This window comes from Amblyomma americanum, chromosome 5 (genome assembly GCF_052857255.1).
Source record: "Amblyomma americanum isolate KBUSLIRL-KWMA chromosome 5, ASM5285725v1, whole genome shotgun sequence".
Taxonomy (NCBI): domain Eukaryota; kingdom Metazoa; phylum Arthropoda; class Arachnida; order Ixodida; family Ixodidae; genus Amblyomma; species Amblyomma americanum.
The window spans coordinates 145,228,567-145,252,403 of NC_135501.1; positions in this window are offsets into that span (position 1 = coordinate 145,228,567).

Consider the following 23,837-nt stretch of genomic DNA (forward strand, 5'->3'; position numbering starts at 1 on the left):
CATGATACTATAATAACAATATTTTGCTGTAATTCTATGCGGGTTCGTTTTATAAGGAGGTGGACTCACCGGAGACATGGAGCTGTGATTCAGCCATTATGAGTGTTTGTAGCTCAACTGGAAATGCAAGACAGGCATCTCACGCTGTACATTTTTTTTTCACCACATGGTTAATAAGCAGAACAGAAAGTTGAGCTTGTTACTACAAGTTTCTCTTTAAAAAATGCTGGCACTTGACTTGGGACCTTTGTCTCAAAATGCTATCGTGTGACGTGTGATTTTACTGGAATGCTGTTGGATTTTCCAGGAAAAAGACCTTCCGAAGAAAATACGTCAATTGTGAGCAGCGCTTTCTCCTGTAGAATTCTTGTGTTCCTCTCTCGCAATCAGCATTTGTATATATTTTTTCAAGCTGACAAGCATGCCTTCCCATCGCTGAGGTCATGCTCAGCTGCGATTTCTAGCACATGTCAAGCAAGTCGTCGGTTCAGAATCCCACGCCTTTGCATACGCAGCATGCATTTAGTGAATTTAGTCAGGCGGCGGTGAGCGTAGAGTGAATTAGGCGTCCTGCCAATAAGGAGGTTCTCCAAGGAACGCGAAGATAAAAAAGGTCACAAAAAATGTACTCGTGTGAGCAGTTGCCGGAGGAGGCAGAATTGGGGAGGGTGGGGGGTGAAACCGCGATGCTAACGGGTCGGTAGCTAGCCTCCCGGCGGGCATAATTAACGGCGCTCTCGCACACGAAATATGATGCAGGCAAGCATGAGGAATCTCATTATGCGGGACGCTGCCGCGTAGGCAAAACAGGCATCTTCTGGAATGCCAGAAGATAAAACAAGTTGCAGCAAAGAGGTTAACCTTTTAGGATTTCTTGATTTAGAGCACAAATCCTGCAACTACCGTCTCGTGGCAGGCGTCAGCCAGGCCAGTGCGCACAGAGTGAGTGTCTTCGCAGCGCCACATCCTCTAAGGGCACACTTTCAGGTGCCGAATAGAAAACCACCAAGGAGAAACTTTACGGCTTAAGAGTGCTGGCTGCTGAGCCATGTACGCCATTCACAACATAAAGTTGCAGCTCAAACACTGCTTCTTGAACAGCCTCTACAACGTTATGAATGAGCTGAGGCAGGTTCTGTTGAACTCTATGGAGAGCAAGGTCCTCGTAATTCCCAAGAGGAGAAGGAAGAGGAAAGGCAGGGAGGTTAACCGGAACGACAACCGGTTCGCTACCCTGAACGGAGGGAAATGGGTGAGGGATAAAAAATGCAGAAGGAAAGAGAGCAACAGGAAATTGAAGTCACTATGCAAAGTCACAGCATTTGCTAAAAACACAGCCTATCGTGCAGGTCAGAAGTTCTCAACGGAATTCCCAGATGGCTTCATACAATGCCCGAGAAAAAATATGCTCCTAACGTGTGCATTGTCTTTTGGCCTTTGGAATAAAGTCAAAGCAGGATATATTTTAGGCACTTTGGGGACATATTTATGCATGTTTTGTGCAATTTTCTGAAAATTCTTTGTTACCTTGTTCGTTTTCTAAGGTATTACTTTTCGTGGAATCCTCAAAAAAAATTGAGTTCAGATTTTAATGCCAACATAATGACCAGAACAGACGTAACGTGTGCACGCATACGTATGGAGCGATTTCAGGGCCACCAGTGCGCTGTAAATAAACAAATAAATACCGGTGCCGGTTCATCTGGGCGTTCCCGGAGATTACTGCGAGAGAGGTGGTTATGTGACTCCATGCAGCAGCATGGCTTAAACACATACAGAATATACGCCCGCATTTTTATGCACCTGCTGTGGGCGACATACATCATGTAGCCCAGCAGAACAAAGTACTAAAGCGAGGTGCCGCGCAGACACGGGGACCTGTGGGGATATCCCGCTTCGGGAAGTGAAACTATCCTTACCCGGACGGGAGCGCGCGGAGAAAGTGACAGAGTGACAGACTGCCGAACTGTACAAAGGGAGCCCTGTAAAGGGAACAAAAGAACCGGGCCATATATCGATTTCATGCATCCGTTCGGTGCGTGTTCTGCACTGTACAGCCCCCCCCCCCCTTGCTTTGAGCTGACGCCCGCGGCATCGCACGTGCTTCAGTTGCTTTCAGTGACTCCAATACACCTGTACCACAGCGACCTGCATTACAGAAGTAGGAAGCGGAGTGCCCATGCCTCATCGCCGTTCCCACGATGTGACAGTAATCAACAAGAGACTCCGAAGAGAAAACATTAGCTGCGGTTTAACTACTGCTGAACCTGGGTAAAGAACGAAAGCTATGGTGTATTCGGCAACTAGACACGGCTTGGCGTCTACTCAGTGGCGTTCCGCAAACTTGATAGGTAGCGCGCCCACCCTGCCACCCTGACAGGTGGCAGTTAATGGTTGATCACGAGAGGTTGGTCTCCCACTTAAAGCTGCGGCCTTTTGCTGCAGTGTCGCGTGTCTGCCTCAACGTTGTCGGCGCTAACGCATGCAGCCCACACCTCTCTCTCACCACCGCCACGTACGTCAAAGCGCGATTGAGACGACCACTCCCATTGGCGACAGTTGTGCTCCCTTCCTTTCCTCAAAATAATCGGCGTCTAGAACGTTGTCAAAAGAGGAGGCGCTGTCAAAGCCAACGCAAATGAACCCAATGAGCGCCGATGGCCTTTAGCATCAGTGGCGCGTTTCTGCTGCAACGTTGTCATTGGCAACGCTTGTAGCGCACATCTGTAGCTGATGCCACGGAGCTTAAAGCGCGACTGAGATGTCCACTACCCCAGGAGGCCAGTTATCTACATTTCCTTTGCTTTCGAAGCAACCGTTCTTCATTGGTTTCGGCTCAGATAAGGAGGGCCTGAAGGTCGCTGAAGGTGAAAGCGACGGAGTTGGCGAAGCTCTCGGAACATAGCGTATTAAAGCTTTCGTTTAAAAAGCATTGCTCCGTTATTAAGTGAACCATTTCGCAGCAGTCGAAACTACGCACAGCTGAAATCGTATTTTTAAAGCGTAAGCCTTGCGGAGTTCCGGAGTTCGAACCCGGCATACACGAGGAGGTCCAGGACCATCTCCTCTTGTACACCAACGGCCCAGTGGCCCGCGACAGCTGCTCCCTTGCAGCGGCGGCTACCATCCCCGCCCTGCGACTGCACAGCCAGCAACACGCAGCCTACCTGGGCTCCTCCAACACGGCGGAGTTGGTGGTGATCCGGCTCGGGCTGGACCTGCTGCTCACCCTCGGCCCTCCGCCGCCCAGGAGTACTCTGCTGTGCGACTCACGCGCCGCCCTCAGCCGACTGCAATCTAACGGCCGCGGTTAGCCACTAGTGCGGGAAATTATCTCTCGTATCGCGCGCCTCGCGCAGAGAGGAGGTGCCATGCGTGCACAGTGGGTGCCCGGTCACTGCGGCATCGCCGGCAACGAAGAAGCTGACGACCTCGCGACCGCTCCACATCAACTATCTGCCAGAGGTCTGCCCCTTGCGCTGGAGGACGTACGTACGGCCATCCACGACACTCTCCGAAAGGAGCACCCCGACCCACGCATCGCAGGAGGTGTGCGCATCGACAGTGTCACCGGCTGTCGCGCACTTACACGGTCGATAAGTGTAATGATCCTCCGCACGTGCATTGGCTGCGTGTGGCCCGGGGAACGACGGGAGCGTCACGGAATCGCGACCAGTGATGTGTTTGACGGATGCGGTGCAGTGGAAACACTAGAACACCTGCTCCTTTAGTGGGCCGCGTTCGCCGATGCTCGTCGCGATATGCTTGCGGCCAATAGGGCGCTGGACATACCACCAGACTCCCTCAAGACGCTATTGTGGCCGCAGGGCAGAGCGCGCACTCGTGAGCGAACCTTGGTGAGCCTCTGTGCATTCCTCGAACACACGGACTTGACGTCCCGTCTGTTCTCCGTCAGGTAGTTACACGCAGTGACCGAACGCTCCGCGAGTTCTACCTTGAACGATTAATAATTGGACGCCCCACTCCACTTGTAACCAACACAGTGCTGTGCGCGTGTTTTAATTCCTCCAACATCAACTAATCACGCGCACTACCTGGACACATTTCTTATGGTGTAAATAGTTTGTATTTATTACTTCTCCCCTAACCTCTCTTCCTCTCCCCTCACCTCTTTCATTTCTTCATTCTGCCGCCTATCCTTTAGTTCCGCTGCCCCAGCTCAGGTGTTTCAGTATCGATGGCAGATGCCGACGCTAGCAAAAATCTTTTGCGTCCTGTTTACTAATATTTTAATAAAAAAACACTACCACCACCAACCCGACCGCGGCGGCGGCGGTGTTTCAATAAAGGCGAAACGCTAAGGCGCCCGTGTGCTGTGCGATGTCAGTGCACGTTAAAGATACCCAGGTGGTCGAAATTATTCCGGAGCCCCCCACTATCGAACCTTTGCCTTTATTCTTTCATTCTTTCTTCCTTCGTAATTTCGTTCCATCCCTCCATTACCACTTCCCTTACGGCGCAGTCCACGTGTCAGCCGATATGTGAGACAGATAGTGCGCCATTTGCTAATGATGATTGGTTTTTGGGGGAAAGGAAATGGCGCAGTATCTGTCTCATATATCGTTGGACACCTGAACCGCACCGTAAGGGAAGGGTAAAGGAGGGAGTGAAAAAAGAAAAGAAGAGAGAGGTGCCGTAATGGAGGGCTGCGGAATAATTTCGACCACCTGGGGATCTTTAACGTGCACTGACATCGCACAGCACACGGGCGCCTTAGCCTTTAAAACGCAGCCTCCTCCTTAAAAACGCAGCCGCCGCGGTCGGGTTCGAACCCGGGAACTCCGGATCAGTAGTCGAGCGCCCTAACCACTGAGCCACCGCGGCGGGGCCCATTTGCTATCCCCAAAAAAAAATTTTGAGGCGTAAGCCATTCTTGGCTCATCAGGGGCGTGCACGGCATTTGTAGAGGAGTGTTTGTGTAGCGAAGTTCTCCGCACGAACTGTTAATCAACAATTTATCGGCGGTCTATATTGAATGAAATAAAAGACCGAAAATAAAAATACCAATTGAAAAATAAAATTTATTGTTAAGCAAATAAAATAAACATAGTGAAATACAAAAGCAAAATATAATTTAAAATACAAAGATTATCAAAACAACAATGAAAACCTAAAAAGATTTTAGAATGAGAAATGGAGGAAGAAAAATATTAAAGGGAAAAGCTTTCGCATTAAAACGCTCAAGGAGACTGAAGTGCAATCCTGTAATTTTAAAGCGAAAGCCTTTAATGGCTCATTGCTATCCGTCCGTCCGTCAGCGAGATCTGCCACACTACAGCTATCAGTCAAACGCGGTTCCGGTGCGCACCAAGATATGTTAGACAGGGGGCATTTCCTTCCCTTAAAGCCAATTTTCATTTCATTTTTCTTCTCTTACGGCGCGGTTTAGGTGTTAATCGAGATTTGTGGGAAAAGCGTAATTTCCTCTCCTTAAATTGCCCGACGGGAAAGGCGCCGCGCCAAACGGGCGATTTAGTTCCGTGGACTGCTTGCAATGGTTCAACACGCCGCCACCTCAAAATCTTAAAGATAAGGTTATGCGCTCTGAAGATGATGATGGTAAACATTTATAGACTATGTACAAGGAGGGCCCAGCTCCTCAAAGATGTAGGTGGAGCTCTTATTCCGAAGCCCCAATGGCGTCTAGACCCGAATGCGCCCTAGCGGGCAAAGTCCCTTGGGACTGTAGGTAATGGTAGCCGAGCAGCGCCTCCTCGCAGGCCTCCCTAGAAGGGTGGGAGATGAAGGATTGGAAAGGCAGGCCCACACCATGGGGAAAACGTCCGAGAACATCGCTCCGCACACGCGGAAGCCAACATCAAATCCAGAATTGGAGTGTTTTAATACTGCCAGGCACAGCATTGTATGTGCAAAAATTTTGAGAAACAGCCGTTTGTCTGCTCTCCAGAGACCCTTCTAGAGTTCCGGAAAGCGACGATGACTGTCCTTGTAACATGTAGTGATGTCTTTGAATGTAATTAGAGATTGGGTGGGCTCGAGTAAGCTTCCAAAGCAAGTGTGAGCGCTCGGGGTGAGAGCGCACGGGCCGCCTGATCGGCTAACTTATTGCCCTGGACGCCCTGGTGGCCGGGCGCCCAGATGAGGTTGCAATTTGGAGGGTCGCTGGACCGACACCAATGTTGTAAGATGCGCCAGGCGAGTGGAGGTATCCAACCCAGCTCGTAGTTCCGACAGGCCCCCTTCGAGTCGGCAATGGTGTGTTTCACTTGTAGGAGGGAGATTGCGAGCGCAATCGTGATTTTCTCCGGTGGTGTTGTGCTGCTGCAGGCTTGGAACGCGAGTCCTGCCACTGCCCCCCTCCCCCCCGGTAGGGACCGGCAATGTTCACGTAGTGCATGTGTTTTTGTGGGTAGGGAGTAGGAGGCCTCCCTGCTGATGGAAATAAAGGATTTAGGAATGGAATGGTTGTCGACCATAATGTCGCTCCAGTGGTTCTGCACGCGCCTGGCGACGGCCATTGTGGACAGAGTGCGACATGTGGCGGGGAATGGGTCGGACCCTGAGGGCGCGCCTCCAGGGTTTTCGCGCTCGTACCCATTCCTAAAATGTGATGGTGTGTTGGATGTGGAGTCGGTCAAGAATGCGGCGACCGGATTGCATTTGTGATACGCGCCTAATATTGGTTGACGAGATGGGCGTCTCGGAGTTCCCGATAGGTGCTGACCACCCCCCGGTCCAACAACCGCTGGTTGGATGCGGTAACGGGAGGGTCAAGAGCCCGTTTGTTGACTTTGTGGTGCGTCAGCTAGAGTTGGTTCTCGTCATTTTTGCGCATGTGAAGGTGGGTATAGAGCAGAGAATTCTTCTCTTTACAAAGGCATGTGCCAGACGCAAGGGATCTTTGCTTCGTAACCCATATCCACACCCCCCCCCCCTTATTGGAGACTCAGTGGACCATACGGCCCACCTGCTCGCCATGCATGCGGAGTTATGCGAGTGTTGTGTCCGGTCTGAGTTGTTGGGGAAGAAATAGGTCGAGAATGCGAATCTCAGTGGCCTCTCTAATTGGACCCGAAGGAAGCGTGAGGTGAATTCAAGTGTCGTCCTGGCGAGGGTGGAATGGGGAGAAATTTTGATTTAGTGGGGCACACTGGAGACCATAGAATGCAGCGGAAGCGTCCACTACCTCCGCTGCCTGTTGTAGGCAGGTCTCCATGTATCCGACATTGCTCTCTGTGTCCCAGACAGATATATCATCCGCATATAGGGCACATCGGATGCCGGACATGGAGCTTAATTTTGCGGTAAAGTCCATCATTGCGAGGTTGAAGAGGAGAGGAGATAAAACCGAACCCTGTGGTGTACCCCGGGATCCGACAGTATAGGGCACGTACTCCTTGTCTTGAATTTCAATGTCGGCCTGTCGACCCGTGAGAAATTGCCAGAAGTCGCGGTATGTATCCTGACCACCGTTTGTATCTTGGACGTGTTTCAGTATTACTTCATAAATTAAATTATCAAACGCTCCTTTCAAATCCAAGGCCAGGACTACCTAGTCATTGTGAGGGAGTGATTTCAGCTGTAATATTTTATGATGGAGTTGTAGAAAGGAAGTCTTGTGTAGATTTCTGTGGTCGTAGTGTCCGCAAAAGTGTGATGTGTATCGAGGTAAGTGCACAACCTGTCTCGCACCATAGTCTCCATCAGTTTGCTGGCACAAGATGTGAGGGAGATAGTACGCGCCCTGAAAAGTGAAAGCAGTTGCGCGCAGCCGCAATCAATCGAGATAATCTAGCCAGACGCCTCCTGAACGCCGATCTGTCGCATAAACTCTCATTGTAGTCTTTAATCAACATCACCACACCTTAGCGACACAAGCAACAACGCCGCGTTAAAGGTTTTCACCTACACTGACTTCAGTTCAGCTAAGTGCCCCCCCCCCCCCGCTGAAATTTAAGAGCATGAGCACTTGCTCATCACGTTTGTAGATTATTTGGGGTCTGCTACCACCTCCCTTCGGCTTGGAAATTTGTCCGAGAAATTCAGTATGGCGACTCTCATCGTAAAAGGATATATTAATTCAATTGATGATTGATTGGTAACGTCGTTATATCGAATTTGTGATTGATTGGTGACGTCACTGATACATCCAAGATGGCCGCTAATTGCGGACTTCACCGATAAATACAGGATGGCGGGCACCACAGGAAATCAATAACAACCCAATTGGTGACTGAGGGGGGATGTCACTGATGTTTTGAACAGGTGATTAATTCTTGCTGACGTTGACGGGGTCATTTTTTTATTACTAGAAGGCAGCATATTTAAAGGCTGCACTGGCTACATTATTTTAAAGCGAGAAATAGGAAACGCAGGATAAGTGCTATTTAATAAGCCAATAGTTACGAATTCCGCGAAACCCTACGTTCAGAACTGACACACAAATCTTTACTGGTCTGCTAGCGAAATTCAGTACAATCTCTGAGAAAATTTTTAAGATATAGTATCCATTTTGAAGGTTTGCTCGTCACTCAAGTGTAGCTGTAGAATAGCTAAATAAAGTAATTAATTTGCGCGAAAATAAATGTAAACAAAGGGACTTCAGCTTATGCGTCTTCCGCCCCTACTCAGGCCGGCGCAATGGAAATACAAGTGTTTACGCAATATCCCAGGTGTCCCAGCTAAAGGCAATCGAGCTTTTAAAACAGGTGGTGTGTCCTAGCCTGGTGAAACCTGTTCAGGTCTATTCAGTGTCGTGTGGCCTAGTCCGAACTATTTGTTTCGTCCAACAGAGATTAATAGCAGGCACTCATTGCCTATTTTTTATTTAATTGTTAAAGTAATATAGTGCGAAAACTTAAAGTTGGTTTTTGGGGAAAGGAAACAGCGCAGTATCTGTCTGACATATCGGCGGACATCTGAACCGCGCCGTAAGGGAAGGGATAAAGGAGGGAGTGAAAGAAGAAAGGAGCACTAGTGGTGGGCTCCGGAATAATTTCGGTCACCTGGGTATATTTAACGTGCACTGACATCGCACAGCACACGGGCGCCTTAGCGTTTCGCCTCCATCGACACGCAGCCGCCACGGTCGCGTTCGAGCACGGGAACTCCGGATCAGTAGCAGAGCACGGGGGATTCTTCGGTGGGCGTTCGAAGCGAGCGGACGTGTTTTTTAGCTCTCTGCTCCTTCGGACGCTGGGCCTAAGGCTTCGCGGCGTTGCGGGGTCACCCCATGGAGGCCACAGACACCGTGAACGAGCGAAGGCCTGTGTTTGGCGGTGACAATCAGCAACGCAGGGCAGGCCGCTCTCGCTCACGATCACGGAGACGAACGCCGTCCAGAGAAGGTCGTCCAGCACCATTCGGCGAATGCAGGCCGAGATCGCTGATCTGCGGGACACGGTGAGGTGCCTGACGGCGGCGCTCATCACCACCTCGGAGAACCTTGAGTCCGTCATCGGGACCTTGGACGTGTCGCCGGCGGACCCACGCGTTCTAGCCTTGCGGGACGCCATGGCTCTCGCTCACCAGACGCAGAACTCCATGGCGGCTCCCTCCCCGCCATTTCTGGCCACCCCTGCGCTTCCTGCCGCCATTGCTGCTCCTGGGGAACCGGCTGTGATACCCTCTCCCCCTGATGCTGCTGCTGCGGGCTCACCGCGGACACCTGCAGCCGAGGAGAGCATGTGCACCCCAATGGACGAGTCTGCTCTCCGGAAACGGCGACGCTCAACGGGGTCCGAGGAGGAGAGGGACTCGGAAACCAAAAGGGACATCGCGGTGGCCAAGCGGGAAGCTCGAAGGCCCCCCACCGTCACTGCTCCATCTCCCTCCACACTCGAAGGAGCAGGGCCTTCCCAGCAGGAGCCCCATGGAGCCCACCTCCAGCCTGCTGCTGATGCTGCTGCTGTTGCTGGTGGGGCGACGGCGTCCGGAAGAAAAACGGGTGCGACCTCACCAAATCCCACCGCACGAGACCAGGCTGCGGCTGGGGCTTCGTCTGCTGGCACCGAGCGCGCCCAACTCCGCGGCGCGCCGCGGCAATGCCCCGCAGGCAGCGGCGACGCTGATGCTGGGGCCAGCCTGGTCCCGTGGCGCATTATCACTACCCAGGCGCAGCGGCGTCGGAAAGCTGCCCTGGAGCGAGCCGCGGCTGCCGTGGAGGTCCCGTCCAGCCTGGTGGGGACGGTGCTGTTTCGGCCGGCGAACCGGGGCACCGCCTTCACCAGGGAACAGGGCTGGGAGTTGGCCGCGGAGATCGGATCCCGCCCGGGCGTCCTCGCCGTCCGGGTAAACATGCGGCGGAATGTGGTGGCAGTGGACGCGGGGAGCAGCGATGCTCTCCAGGCCCTGCTAGCCACGGCCGTCATCCGCGGCGTGCCGGTCTGCGCCAAGGAGTCTCCTCCTCGGAATCAAAGCTCCGGCCTGGTCTTCGGTGTGGACGGGCGCAGGACGGAGGAGGAGCTGCTAGCGGCGGCGGAGTCAACGGTACCGATGGTGTCGGCGTCTCTGTCGGGCAGCACACTCGCTCTCCGTTTTGCGGCGCCGACACCCCCGGCGTTCATCACCATATTCAAGCGCAGGCTCGCGGTCCGCCCCTGCCGTCCCCGGCCGCTCCAGTGTGCCAAGTGCGCCAGCCTGGGGCATGCCACTGAGGTGTGTCGTGCTCCTGCCCGATGCACGCGCTGCGGCGGGCCACACGAGCCTGGTACCTGCGCGAGCAAGCCCCGCTGCATTAACTGCGGGGGGCGGCACGCAGCCATTGACCCAGCGTGCCCGCACTGGCAGCGAGAGCGTCACGTGGCCACTTTAATGGCCACATCCATGGCCCCAATGTCCAGGCGGGTTGTCCGAGCCGTCGTCCAGGCTGAGACAGCGGCCCCAGCCCAGCAACATCAGCAGACGCCGCGCGCTCTTTCTTATGCGCAGGTCGTCAGGGGAACACCCCAGCAGCAGCAGCAGCAGACACAGAAGCAACGGCAGCGCCGGCAGCGGCAGAGGCGATCCGGTTGCCTGGCGTCCCGTACAGCGCGGCCCGAGCCTGCGGCCGCTTCTCACGGCCAGCCCCTGACGCACGGGACGCGGAGATCGCGCGCCTAAAGCTGGCGTTGCGCGCCCTCAGCGCACTTTTCCCGGAGGGCACCGATGGACACCGGGCTTGCTTAGAAGCAGCGGGTGCTCCCGCACAGATAAGCCAGCATGATGGCTAGCCGCCGGACTCCCTCCCGCATACCATCCATCCTGCATTGGAACGTGCGCTCACTTGCGGCGCGGTACGCCGAAATGCGAGTTCGCATCGCACAGGATTCGCCGGAAGTTATCGCGCTGCAGGAGACGTACGTACGTTCACATGACGGGGAGCCCCAGATGCGGCTACCTGGCTACATTGGCTACCACTCAGCCACCACGTGCGAGGAATCCACCTGTGCTGCAGTGCCCTGTTGTGTCACATCTCATCGCCCCGGGAAATCAAGGTGCGCGATATACGTGCGGCAGGACGTCCAGCACACCCTCGTCGGCTCGGCGGCGGCGACATCTGATGCCCAGGAGTGCGTGGTGGTGACAGTGCGCGTCGGTGGTGTTGACACGTCGGTGGCCAGTGTTTATGTGCGTCCAGCTGTCGCGTGGAACGCGCTGCGTTTTCGTGCTGTGTCTTCGTGCTGTGCCCCGCGCCAAATCATCTGTGGTGATTTTAACGCCCACCATAGTGCGTGGGGCAGTGCGCGCCACTCTGCGCGGGGAGACGACCTGCACGACGCAGCAACGCAGCTGGGACTCACCCCCTTGAACACCGGCGAGCCCACCTTTCGACGACGCGGAACAACCGGCTTCTGCATCGACGTTGCCTTCGCATCCAGAGGCATCGAGGCGACATGGCGCCGATCACCATCTCTCTGGGGCTCGGATCATTACTCCATCCTAATTGAACCCACTGCGATGGAGGCGCGCCCCAAACGTGCCTACTCCATTACCAACTGGAGTGCGTTCAGGCGGGCGGTCGACGAGGCGGCGGCCACTGGCGCAGATTTCTTTTCAAGTCTAGTCCGAAGCGCTCTCGCAGCCACCCAACGAGCAGAGGTAAGTAAGGGCAGGGCAGCCCGCACCTGATATGAAGCTGCTCAATCTGCGCGAGAAGAGAGATCGCGCAGAGCGACGGGCGCGACGGGCTGACAGAGCCGCCGACTGGACTGTCTACAACCGCTTGGACGCAGCAGCGCGCCGCCACGCCAACAAGCTATACCGCCGGCAGTGGGCTTCACTATGCCAAAGGATGGAGGAAGATGTCAGCTCGCGGAGGCTGTTTGACACCCTGTGGCGCATCACCGAACCACAGGCAAACCGTCAACCGCTGGCCGCCCTCGCAATCTCCAGCGGGCTCAGCTTTGTAGAATTGGCAGAGCGGTTTGCCGATCGGTTCGCGCCGCCCAGCCCCGCAAACGCCGCTAACATAGCTGCTCCTGAGAGCCCCAGAAGCGACGCCAGTGCCTCGCCCGTCGCCTCGGAAGGTCCATGTGATGCGCCGTTCACCGCGGCGGAATTGAACAATGCGCTGCAGCGCTGCCGCCGCCGCTCGGCGCCCGGACCGGACGGAGTGACATACCAAATGCTGCGAAACCTGGATGCGCAGCAACGACAGATCCTCCTGCAGCAGATCAACCTGGTGTGGGAACGCGGGGAGCTTCCGGAGGATTGGCGAACCGCGGTCGTTTGTCCCATCCGAAAGGCAGGGCGCCCACCTACGGAGCTGAGCGGATACCGGCCAGTGGCATTAACATCGGCGGCAGGTAAGCTCATGGAGCATATGGCGTTGCAGCGTCTGAACGAGCGGGCTGCGGAGGCTGATTTGTTTGACGAGCGGCAGACGGGTTTCCGTGGGATGCGGTGCACGGCTGATTCTTAATCGGACGTTGTTACAGCGCTGGAGCATGCCAGGGCGGCAGGCCAGGTTGCGCTGCTGCTGCTGCTGGACGTCTCGGGCGCTTTTGACAACGTTCACCGCGCACCAATTCTCGCGGTGCTTGAGGGGGCCGGTGTGAGCGGGCGCCTTTTGCGATACGTTCATGGCTTCCTGAGCGGGCGCACCATGCGCGTACGAGTAGGGGGTAAGCTCTCCAAGCCTCGCCCGGTCGACATGGGCGTGCCGCAGGGCTCTGTCCTATCACCATTTCTGTTTAATGTGGCCATGTCGGTGGTGCCGGCCTCCCTCCGCACGAGCGGGCGACACCATGTGTACATGTCCATATATGCAGACGACATAGCTCTGTGGTGCCGGGGACCACCGGGCGAGGCGTTCCGCGTGCAGGGGTGCCATCAGGGAGCCCTGACCGCAATCGATGCCAGATTGCGCGGCCTTGGTCTGTCACTGAGCGCGGACAAATCGGTGGCCATGGCCTGCGTTTCGCGCTCGCGCGCGCATCTTGCGCCACTGTCACTGGACGGGACTCCGATTCCTTGGCGTAAATCGGTGCGGTACCTTGGCCTGGACATCGACTGGCGCCTTTCATTCCGCCCCGCGGCGACCAAGGCCTGTCTGCAGATGAAGAGGATCACCGCCGCCGTGCACAAGCTCACCGCTCGAGGCCAGGGCATCTCCCAGCAAGCCGCGCTGCGTCTATACAATGCCGCAGCTTTGGGGGCGGTGCTCTATGCGCTGCCGCTCGTCACGGTGCGCAAGCCGTGCTGGAAGAAGCTCGAGCTTCAGCACCGCAAGTCCCTGCGCGTGTGCCTAGGCCTGCCCAAAAACTCGCAGTGCGCCGCAACGTTGGCCGAGGCAGGAGCGTGGCCCCTTGAGCTCCAAGCAGCGCGCAGGGCACTGAATCACATCGACCGGCTTCACCGCGCACCGGACGGCGGCTCGCTGCTGCAGCGTATGCGCTCGCACCCGCGCTCACTAATGGGCGCGGCGCTGCTCGAGTATGAGCAATTGACCCAAGGCCCACCCCCCTACGGCTCCTTCGCGCCCTGGCCTGCTGCCTCGGAGGTACAGCGAGAGATCATCGGCATCGCGGGAAAGCGGAGCACACCCCTCTGCGCTGTGCAGCAGCTGGCCAGAGCCGTCATACACGGGGAGCTCCAGGACCATCTTCTCGTGTACACCGACGGCTCAGTGGCCCGCGACAGCTGCTCCCTTGCTGCGGCGGCCACCATCCCCGCCCTGCGACTGCACAGCCAGCAACACGCAACCTTCCTGGGCTCCTCCACCACGGCGGAGTTGATGGGGATCCGGCTCGGGCTGGACCTGCTGCTCACCCTCGGCCCTCCGCCACCCAGGAGTGCTCTGCTGTGCGACTCCCGCGCCGCCCTCAGCCGCCTGCAATCTAACGGCCGCGGTACCCCACTAGTGCGGGAAATTCGCTCGCGCATCGAGCGCCTCGCGCAGAGAGGTTGTGCCGTGCGTGCACAGTGGGTGCCCGGTCACTGCGGCATCGCCGGCAACGAAGAAGCTGACGACCTCGCGACCGCTGCCCACCAACTACCTGCCAGCGATCTGCCCCTTGCGCTGGAGGACGTGCGTGCGGCCATTCACGACCATCTCCGAAAGCAGCACCCCGACCCACGCATCGCGGGAGGTGAGCGCATCGACAGTGTCACCGGCTGTCGCGCACTTACACGGTCGCAACGTGCAATGATCCTCCGCGCGCGCATTGACTACGTGTGGCCCGGGGAACGACGGGTGCGGCACGGAATAATAATAATAATAATAATTGGTTTTTTGGGGAAAGGAAATAGCGCAGTATCTGTCTCATATATCGCTGGACACCTGAACCGCGCCGTAAGGGGAGGAATAAGAGAGGGAGTGAAAGAAGAAAGGAAGAATTAGGTGCCGTAGTGGAGGGCTCCGGAATAATTTCGACCACCTGGGGATCTTTAACGTGCACTGACATCGCACAGCACACGGGCGCCTTAGCGTTTTTCCTCCATAAAAACGCTAAGGCGCCCGTGTGCTGTGCGATGTCAGTGCACGTTAAAGATCCCCAGGTGGTCGAAATTATTCCGGAGCCCTCCACTACGGCACCTAATTCGCGATGAGTGATGTGTGTGACGGATGCGGTGCAGTGGAAACACTAGAACATCTGCTCCTTCGCTGCTCCGCGTTCGCCGATGCTCGTCGCGATATGCTCGCGGCCTATAGGGCGCAGGGCATACTACCAGACTCCATCAAGACGCTATTGTGGCCGCAGGGCAGTGCGCGCACTCGTGAGCGAACTTTGGTGAGCCTCTGTGCATTCCTCGAACACACGGGCTTGACGTCCCGTCTGTTCTCCGTCAGGTAGTTACACGCAGTGACCGAACGCTCCGCGAGTTCTACCTTGAACGATTAATAACTGGACGCCCCACTCCAGTTGTAACCTACACAGTGCTGTGCGCGTGTGTGATTTAATTCCTCTAAACTGAACTAATCACGCGCACAACCTGGACATATGACTTATTGTGTAAATAGTTTGTACATATTACTTCTCCCCCTGTCCTCTATTCCTGTCCCCTTACCTCTTTCATTTCATTTCTCCATTATGCCTGCTGTCCTTTATTTCCGCTGCCCCAGCTCAGGTGTTTCAGTATCGATGGCAGATGCCGGGGCTAGCAAAAATCTTTTCCTTCCTTTTTACTATTATTTTTAATAAAACCACTACCACCAGCAGAGCGCCGTAACTACTTAGCCCCCACGGCGAACTTCTATTTATATCCATTAACGTTCCATTTACGCAGCTTTACTTACCAACCTACAAAGAAAGCTACCGCAGGACAGCTGTTGGCTCAAATCCCTCGCCCAACGCACACGCATATTTCTTTCACTCCTGCCTTTATTCCTTTCCTTACGGCCCGGTTCGTGTGTCCACCGAGGTATGTGAGACATTTACGGCGCCATTTCCGTACCTCCAAAACCAGTTTTTCTCCGTCAAAAATCACTCCACAGTGTTTTATGTTTCAAGAGACGCGTGTTGGGTCGTTAAGGCAACTATTGAATACCGGCACACGCGCTGGCTCAGTGCTTGGGGGCTCGGCTACTGAGCCGGAGTTCCCGGGTTTGATCCAGACCGCGGAGGCCGCGTTTCGTTGAAGGCGAGACACTAGGCGCCCGTGTGCTGTGCGATGTCAGCGCACAGTAAAAATTCCCAGGTGGCCGATATTATGCCGAAGCCCTCCACTACGGCAACTATTTCTTCTTTTCTACTTTCAGTCTCTTCTTTCTCCCTTCCCTTACGGTGCGGTTCAGTTGTCCGCCGAGAGGTGAGATAGATTCTGCGCCATTTCCCTTTCCCAAAAACCATTTTTCATTTATTCCCGAAGGGTTTGGCGCGAATGACGGAAGAACAGAAAAAAATTGGCGGTGGATTAGCAAGGCTATGCCAAGATATACGTAGCAAAAGGTAAGTTTCCTTGGAAAGCTTGTTGTGGTCACTGTATGTTTAGCAATGAGAGACATTGGGTATACACAGGAGGGTGTGCACCGGCAAACCCCCCTCTGCGCGGTGGCAGAACTAGCCTCCCAGCAGGGCGATTTTTTGCTCGCGGCCAACGCCGGCTCTTCTGCTACACGAGCTCCATAACGCTATCGCGTTATAAGGCGCGCGCTAATATGCCCCGGGCCGATCCCGGAGGCAGTGCAATACCGGGGATACTAGTGCTAGAGTGCTTCAAGCCCGATACAGACGCCCACTACATCTCCGCTTTTTATATGCAATCCTGCGCATGCGACGCGCGGTGTGGGTGATAGAGCGGCGTGCAGCGAGGCGGCGACAAAGAACGCCGCACAGCTGTGGGGTCCCTCTGGTCATTATGGTATCGGCGCATGCGCATAACTGTTTACCACTTCACGTCATGCTCGGCTTGGAAAGTGCAGCGGGCGCGCGGCCATGGCGACGACGAAGCGAACGCCGCACTTTGCTCCTCTTCGGTTGCCATGGTAACGGCGCATGCGCTAAACTGGCCTCTCTCATGTACTTCTCCTATGGCCTCTCCCATGGCCTTTAGAGTCAGTGGCGCGTTTCTGCTGCAACGTTGTCATTGGCAACGCATGTAGCGCACATCTGTATCAACCGCCACGGAGCTTAAAGCGCGACTGCGGGGTCCACTACCCCAACAGGCCAGTTATCTGCATTTCCATTGCGTTCGAAGCTACCGTTCCTCTTTGGTTTCAGCGCAGCTCAAGACCCTGAAGGTCGCTGAAGGTGAAAGTGACAGAGTGGGCGAAACTCTCGGAATATGGCGTAGTAAATCTTTCGCTTTAAAATGCATTTCTCCGTTATTAAGTGGACCATTTCGCCGCAGTCTAACCTACGCACCGCTGAAATCTTATTTTTAAGGAGTAAGCCTTTCGGAGTTCCGGAGTTCGAACCCGACCACGGCGAAGGCGGCATTTCCATGGAGGCGAAACGCTAAGGCGCCCACGTGCTGTGCGATGCCAGTGGTCTTTAAAGGACCCCAGGTGGTGAAAGTTATTCCTTAACCCTCCGCTATGTCACCTTTTCATTTCTTTACTTCTTTAGTTCTTTCACTCCCTCCTTTATCATTTCCCTTACGGCGCGGTTCAGGTGTCCAACGATATATGAGACAGATACTGCGCCATTTGCTAATAATAATAATAATAATAATTGGTTTTTGGTGGAAAGGAAATGGCTCAGTATCTGTCTCATATATCGTTGGACACCTGAACCGCGCCGTAAGAGAAGGGATAAAAGAGGGAGTGAAAGAAGAGAGGAACAAATAGGTCCGTAGTGGAGGGCTCCGGAATAATTTCGACCACCTGGGGATCTTTAACGTGCACTGACATCGCACAGCACACGGGCGCCTTAGCATTTTTCCGCCATAAAAACGCAGCCGCCGTGGTCGGGTTCAAACCCGGGACCATTTGCTATCCCCAAAAACCAATTTTGAGGCGTAATCCTTTCTTATCTCATCAGGCGCGCGCACGGAAGTTGTAATAGGGAGTTTGTGGACCGAAGTTCTCCGCACGTCCATAAAAACGCAGCCGCCGCGGTCGGGTTCGAACCCGGGACCATTTGCTATCCCCAAAAACCAATTTTGAGGCGTAATCCTTTCTTATCTCATAAGGCGCGCGCACGGAAGTTGTAATTGGGAGTTTGTGGACCGAAGTTCTCCGCACGAACGGTTAACAATTCATCAGTGGTCTATATTTAATGAAATAAAGGCCGGAAATAAAAATAACAAATAAATATAAGTGTTATTGTTAAGAAAATAAAAAGAGAAATAGAAAAGTAAAAAATAAAAATCTAGAATAGGAAGAATATAAAAGCAACAATGAAATTCTAAAATGATTTTAGAATGAGAAATGGAAGAAGAAAAATATTAAAGGGAAAAGCTTTCGCGTTAACATTTTTAAGGAGACTGAAGTGCAGTCGTGTTTTTAAAAGCGAAAGTCATTAATGGCTCATTCATGCCCGTCCGTGTAATTTAATTGGTTTTTGGGGAAGGAAATGACGCAGTGTCTGTCTCAAACTTGTTGGACACAGGAACCGCGCCGTAAGGAAAGGGATAAAGGAGGGAGTGAAAGAAGAAAGGAAGAAAAGGTTGCCATAGTGGAGGGCTCCGGAATAATTTCGACCACCTGGGGATCTTTAACGTTCTACTGCCTGCCTGCCTGTTTTTGCCAGGAAAAAAGAAAAGGAAAGTGCACAGGCCTGCTCACTGGCTCAAGCCGAGCCACAATCGCTACCACGTGCAGATAGTAGGAGAGTTGAAAGATGGGATAGAAAGACAGGATAGTAAAGACGGGCTAAAGACAAGGCCGATCCCGGGCCGACCGGTGGCGGGCCGACCGGTGGCGGGAGTGAAGCACCCTTCAAACTTTCCGCCACATTTCCAAAAATAAGTCCAATTGGACCCGTAACAGATACTCTACGGGGTCCGGACTAACCCGGATACCGGGCCGACCGGTGGCGGGAGTGAAGCACCCTTCAAACTTTCCGCCACATTTCCAAAAATAAGTCCAATTGGACCCGTAACAGATACTCTACGGGGTCCGGACTAGCCCGACCGCGGCGGCTGCGTTTTTATGGAGGCAAAACGCTAAGGCGCCCGTGTGCTGTGCGATGTAAGTCCACGTTAAAGATCCCCAGGTGGTCGAAATTATTCCAGAGACGTCCACTACGGCACCTCTTACTTCCTTTCTTCTTTCACTCCCTCTTTTATCCCTTCCCTTACGGCGCGGGTCAGGTGTACGCCGATATATGAAACAGATACTGCGTCATTTCGTTTCCTAAAAAACCAATTATTAATATTATTTTTAACGTGCACTGACATCGCTCAGCACACGGGCGCCTTGTTGTCCGTCCCTCCGTCCGCAAAATCTGTCACACTACAGCTCTCAGTCAAACGCGGTACGAGTGTGCACCAAGATATGTGAGACCGGGACCATTTCCCTCCCTTAAAGCCAATTTTCATTCCATTTTCCTCCCCTTACGGCGCGGTTCAGGTGTTTAACGGGATATGTAATAATAATAATAATAATAATAATCTTTATTTTTCGGTGCCCAGGAACAACCCAAATGTCTTGGTGCTGGTACACCATTCACACGCACAAAATGTAAATTTATTTCACCACAAAGGAAGACACTCAGGGGAGGAAATTCAGCAGTCAAGGCGATAGAAAAAAAGACACACTAGGCGTGACAGCAAGCATGAAGCAAAAAAGCGAAAACAAGAAAACAGCGAGGACAGCGGTAAATGCAAACAGCTAGAACAGGCAACAGACATATAAATAACTAATGAAACAATAAACAAAGAGAATGAACACAAGAAGGACCGATAACAGCCAAGTACAGCATATAGCAAAATACAAACAAGAATAAAGCCAATACTAATATGAACGAATAAGAAACCTCTGAAATACAAGCTAGAAATACAATCATACACAATAAGAAATGTAATTAGTGAACGCGTTACAGACAATCAGGCGTGAGTACACAGTATCAAAGAAATAATATTAACGAAAACAAGTAGACGTGATGAACAATTAAGGAGAAAAAAAATATAATACCGGTGCAAATGCACAAGCTTAGTAAAAACAAAATGCAGGAAAGGGGAAGTTATGTACGAGAAAAAGAGTGCTCAAAGTGGAACGTCACGGACATCCAGTATAAATGAAGGGAGAGAATTTTCGAATATATTGTCACGCGTGAACGCGGTGATCACTGAACACAGGAACGCAGGATCCGACGAACGTCAGCACCACAGCTCAAGATCGCTGACACCTCGGCTTCCTCTTCTCCGAGACAGCGCGTGCTTCAGGTCAGCGCTAAGCGAAAATGCGGAATGCACTGTGTCATTGGCCCCCGGAAAAAAAAAGAGCATCGTCCCGATGCGTAGCCGGTGCGTTGAAAAAAAAAAGTTCACCAAGGGAGGTAGGTAGGTAGGAAAGACTTTTAATGCTCTAGAAAGGTGCTAGTAGCAGACGAGAAAGAAGAGGTCCATCTTCCTTCTTCTCACAGGGTCGGTGCCCCTATTCCAGGGCTCCGCTGAGCTTCGCTGCTCGTTGGGCGTGCTGGATCAGACCTTGTTGGCAACCCAGATCGCCGCTGGAGAGCCGGCTCTCCCACTGTTCCGCACTCGGGTCTTTGCGAAAGCTGTCGTTTTTACTGCATTCCCACGTGATGTGGTACAACGATGGTTTGCTGCCACACCACGGGCAAGTGTCCCGATATTGCGTCGGGTAAATCTTGCTAAGGATATGCAGGTTTGGGAATGTTCCTGTCTGCAATCTTCGCCAATACACTGCCTCTAGTTGATTTAGATCAGGATGAGGCGGCGGATAGCGGATCCGTACCCCCTTATAGTAGTTGAGAATGTCTGAGTACGTAGGACTGACTCGGTCGGGTAGATCGTCCGATTGGGAGGAAGCTCGGCTCGTATACCCTCGAGCTACCTCGTCGGCGCGTTCGTTCCCCGCTATGTCGGTGTGTCCTGGCACCCAGTAAATGCTATGTATGACTTTTGGTGGGGTCGCGCTCTGGAGGAGCCGGAGCGCGGCGCGACCTATGCGGCTGTTCATGTAGTTACGGCACGCTTCTCTCGAATCTGTAAGGATGGTAAGGGACATGTTGCTTCGATAACCGGCTACCGCCGCTAGAGCTACGGCCAGCTCCTCCCCTTCGGTTACCGTGCAATCCCTCACTGAGGCGCTAGCTAATTCCTTTAAGTTCTAATCAATAACTACCGCCACTGTGCTGTTATGTGAGCTTCTTGTATACGGAGCCGCGTCCGTGTATACCGTTGTGGATTTTGTAGCTAGATTTTGTTGTACATACCTCGCCCGGGCTGCCCTACGGGCCGCATGCAAGTTGGGGTCCATGTTCCGGGGAAGGGAGCGAACCTTTAGCGTCTGGCGGATTGCGTCCGGTATGCTCGCAGTACGATTCTCGAATTCCGCAGTTCCGCCTAGCCCCAGTCGGCTAAGGAGCGAGCGCCCCGTAGGAGTCTGCTGGAGCCTAGCTAACTGCGTGACCAGTTGGGCTTCTTTGATCTCTTCGAAGGTGTTGTGAATTCCAAGAGCCAATAGTTTTTCATTGGAGGTGTTCATTGGTAGATGCAGGGCTGTCTTGTAAGCTTTGCGGAGTATGGTGTCTGCACTATCCACTTCTCCTTTGTTGAGGTTGAAGTACGGGAGGGCGTAACCCACGCGACTAAGCACCAGGCTCTGAACCAGGCGCAGGATATCCCCCTCTAGCATGCCGCTCCGCTTCTGCGACACGCGCGTGATCATTCTGGCGACCTGAGTGGTCGATTGCTTGAGAAGGCCGAGCGTATGGCCGCATCGCTGGTTGCTCTGCAGCCACATTCCCAAGACGCGTGTCTTGTCTCATTCGGGAATTAGCTGTCCTTCGAAGGAGACATTGAGGGACCCTTCCTTGTGTTTCCCTTTGTGGACTCGCAGGAGTTCTGATTTTTCGGTGGAGCAGGCGAGGCCTCGTGCACTGGCATATTCTTCCACGCAGGTAGCCGCTGCTTGCAGTCGTTCTTCTTTCTGGCCGAGCGACCCAGTGGTAACTTAGACCGTGACGTCGTCAGCGTATATTGCGTGCTGTATGCCTTCGATCTTCTCGAGTTGTCTTGCGAGGCCGATCATGGCCACGTTGAAAAGTAGTGGCGAGATGACGGACCCTTGAGGTGTGCCTTTGTTTGGGGTCGAAAATTTAGCGCTACGAAGGTCTCCGAGCCCAACCGTTGCAGTGCGGTTGGAGAGAAAGGCCTTCACGTAGCTGTGAATTTTCTCGCCGCAGTGGAGGTTGTCGAGTCCTTCCATTACAGCCGTGTGGCTAACGTTGTCAAAGGCTCCTTTGATGTCGAGGGTCATAATCACGTTCTCGCCTACGCTCGGGACGTTGGTGAGGACTTCCTCTTTGAGTTGTAAGAGGATGTCCTGGGTGGAGAGGTGGGCTCGGAAGCCGAACATACTGTGGGGGTACAGGTCTTCGTCTTCCATGTAGCTTTGGAGCCTCCGAGTAACGACTCGCTCGTAGAGCTTGCCTAGGCAGGAGGTGAGTGAGATAGGTCGAAGATTTTTGATCTGGAGTTTCTTACCCGGTTTGGGGATCATTACGACTTCTGCATGCTTCCACTCTTCAGGAACCGTTCCTGCGGCCCAGTGCCCGTTGATGAAGGTGGTCAGTTGGTCGGCCGCCTCGTCGCAGAGGTTGCGTATGAGTGCGTTCTGGATCTTGTCTGCTCCCGCCGCAGTGTTGCGCGTGCATGCCTTTATGGTAGCGAACACTTCTTCCCTGGTGATCGGCCTGTCTAAGTGGGTGTTCGGTTTCCCCAGGTATGGTTTCGCGTATGCCGCAGGCAAGGTCGTGCCATAGCATTTCTCTTTGGCCTTATCTAGCAGTTCCTCTTCCGTACCCTCGAAGGTGTGGACGAGTCTGCGGATAGCTTTCCCGCTTTCGGCCCTGGTTTGGGTAGGGTCGAGGAGGGTCTTGAGTATAAGCCACGTTTTGGCCGTGCTGAGGGTGCCGTCCAGCGAGCTACTGAACTGCTGCCAGCTCTGCCTGGCCAGTTGGGTCGCGTACTCCTCCGCTATCTTGGTGACTTCTGCGATCTTGAGCTTGAGCTTCCTGTTAAAGCGCTGCTTCTTCCAGCGCTTGGTGAGTCCTCGACGTGCCTCCCACAGTCTGATGAGCCGAGGGTCCACCTCAGGTGTTTGCTCGGTGCGATCCACTTCCTGAGTGTACCGCTTCTGGATGTCTTTAAGTTGTTGACACCAATCATCTATGGAAGTAATCCCCCCTTCCAGGTCCGCGCAAGCCTCGCGGAAAGCCGGCCAGTTGGTGATCTTGGCCGTGCAGAGCTTGCGCTTGATGTTGGTGGCTGCTATCGTGGTCTTCAGGATATAGTGGTCACTGCCTAGATTCTCCAGCAGATTCTCCCACGTTGCGTGCTTCACTCCCCTGACAAACGTTAGGTCCGGACACGTATCCGGGCAGATCGAAGTGCCAAGGCGCGTGGGATGAAGTTGGTCTGTTAAGAGGGTACATTGGATCGCTTCCGCCGCGTCCTCGACCTGTATACCTTTGTGATTATTAGTGGGGTATCCCCATTGCTGTCCGCGAGCGTTGAAGTCGCCTACAATGAGCAACGAGTTGCTTTTCGCAAGTTTGCTGGCCCCTAGAAAGAGTATATCAAAATTCGCGTCCTGCTGGCGAGGCGGGCTATAAAGGTTTACTAGAAAGACACTCTTTTCCTAACGCTTCTTTTTGGGAATAATTTCCGTCACTAAGTGTTCAATTTTGGTGTTGGGAATTGGGTCATGGGCTATGGCTACCAACTTTTTGCTGACCAAGGTTGCCGTGCGTCCGCTATCGTAGCACGTATATCCCCTGAGTGACGGTGTCGTGTTAGTT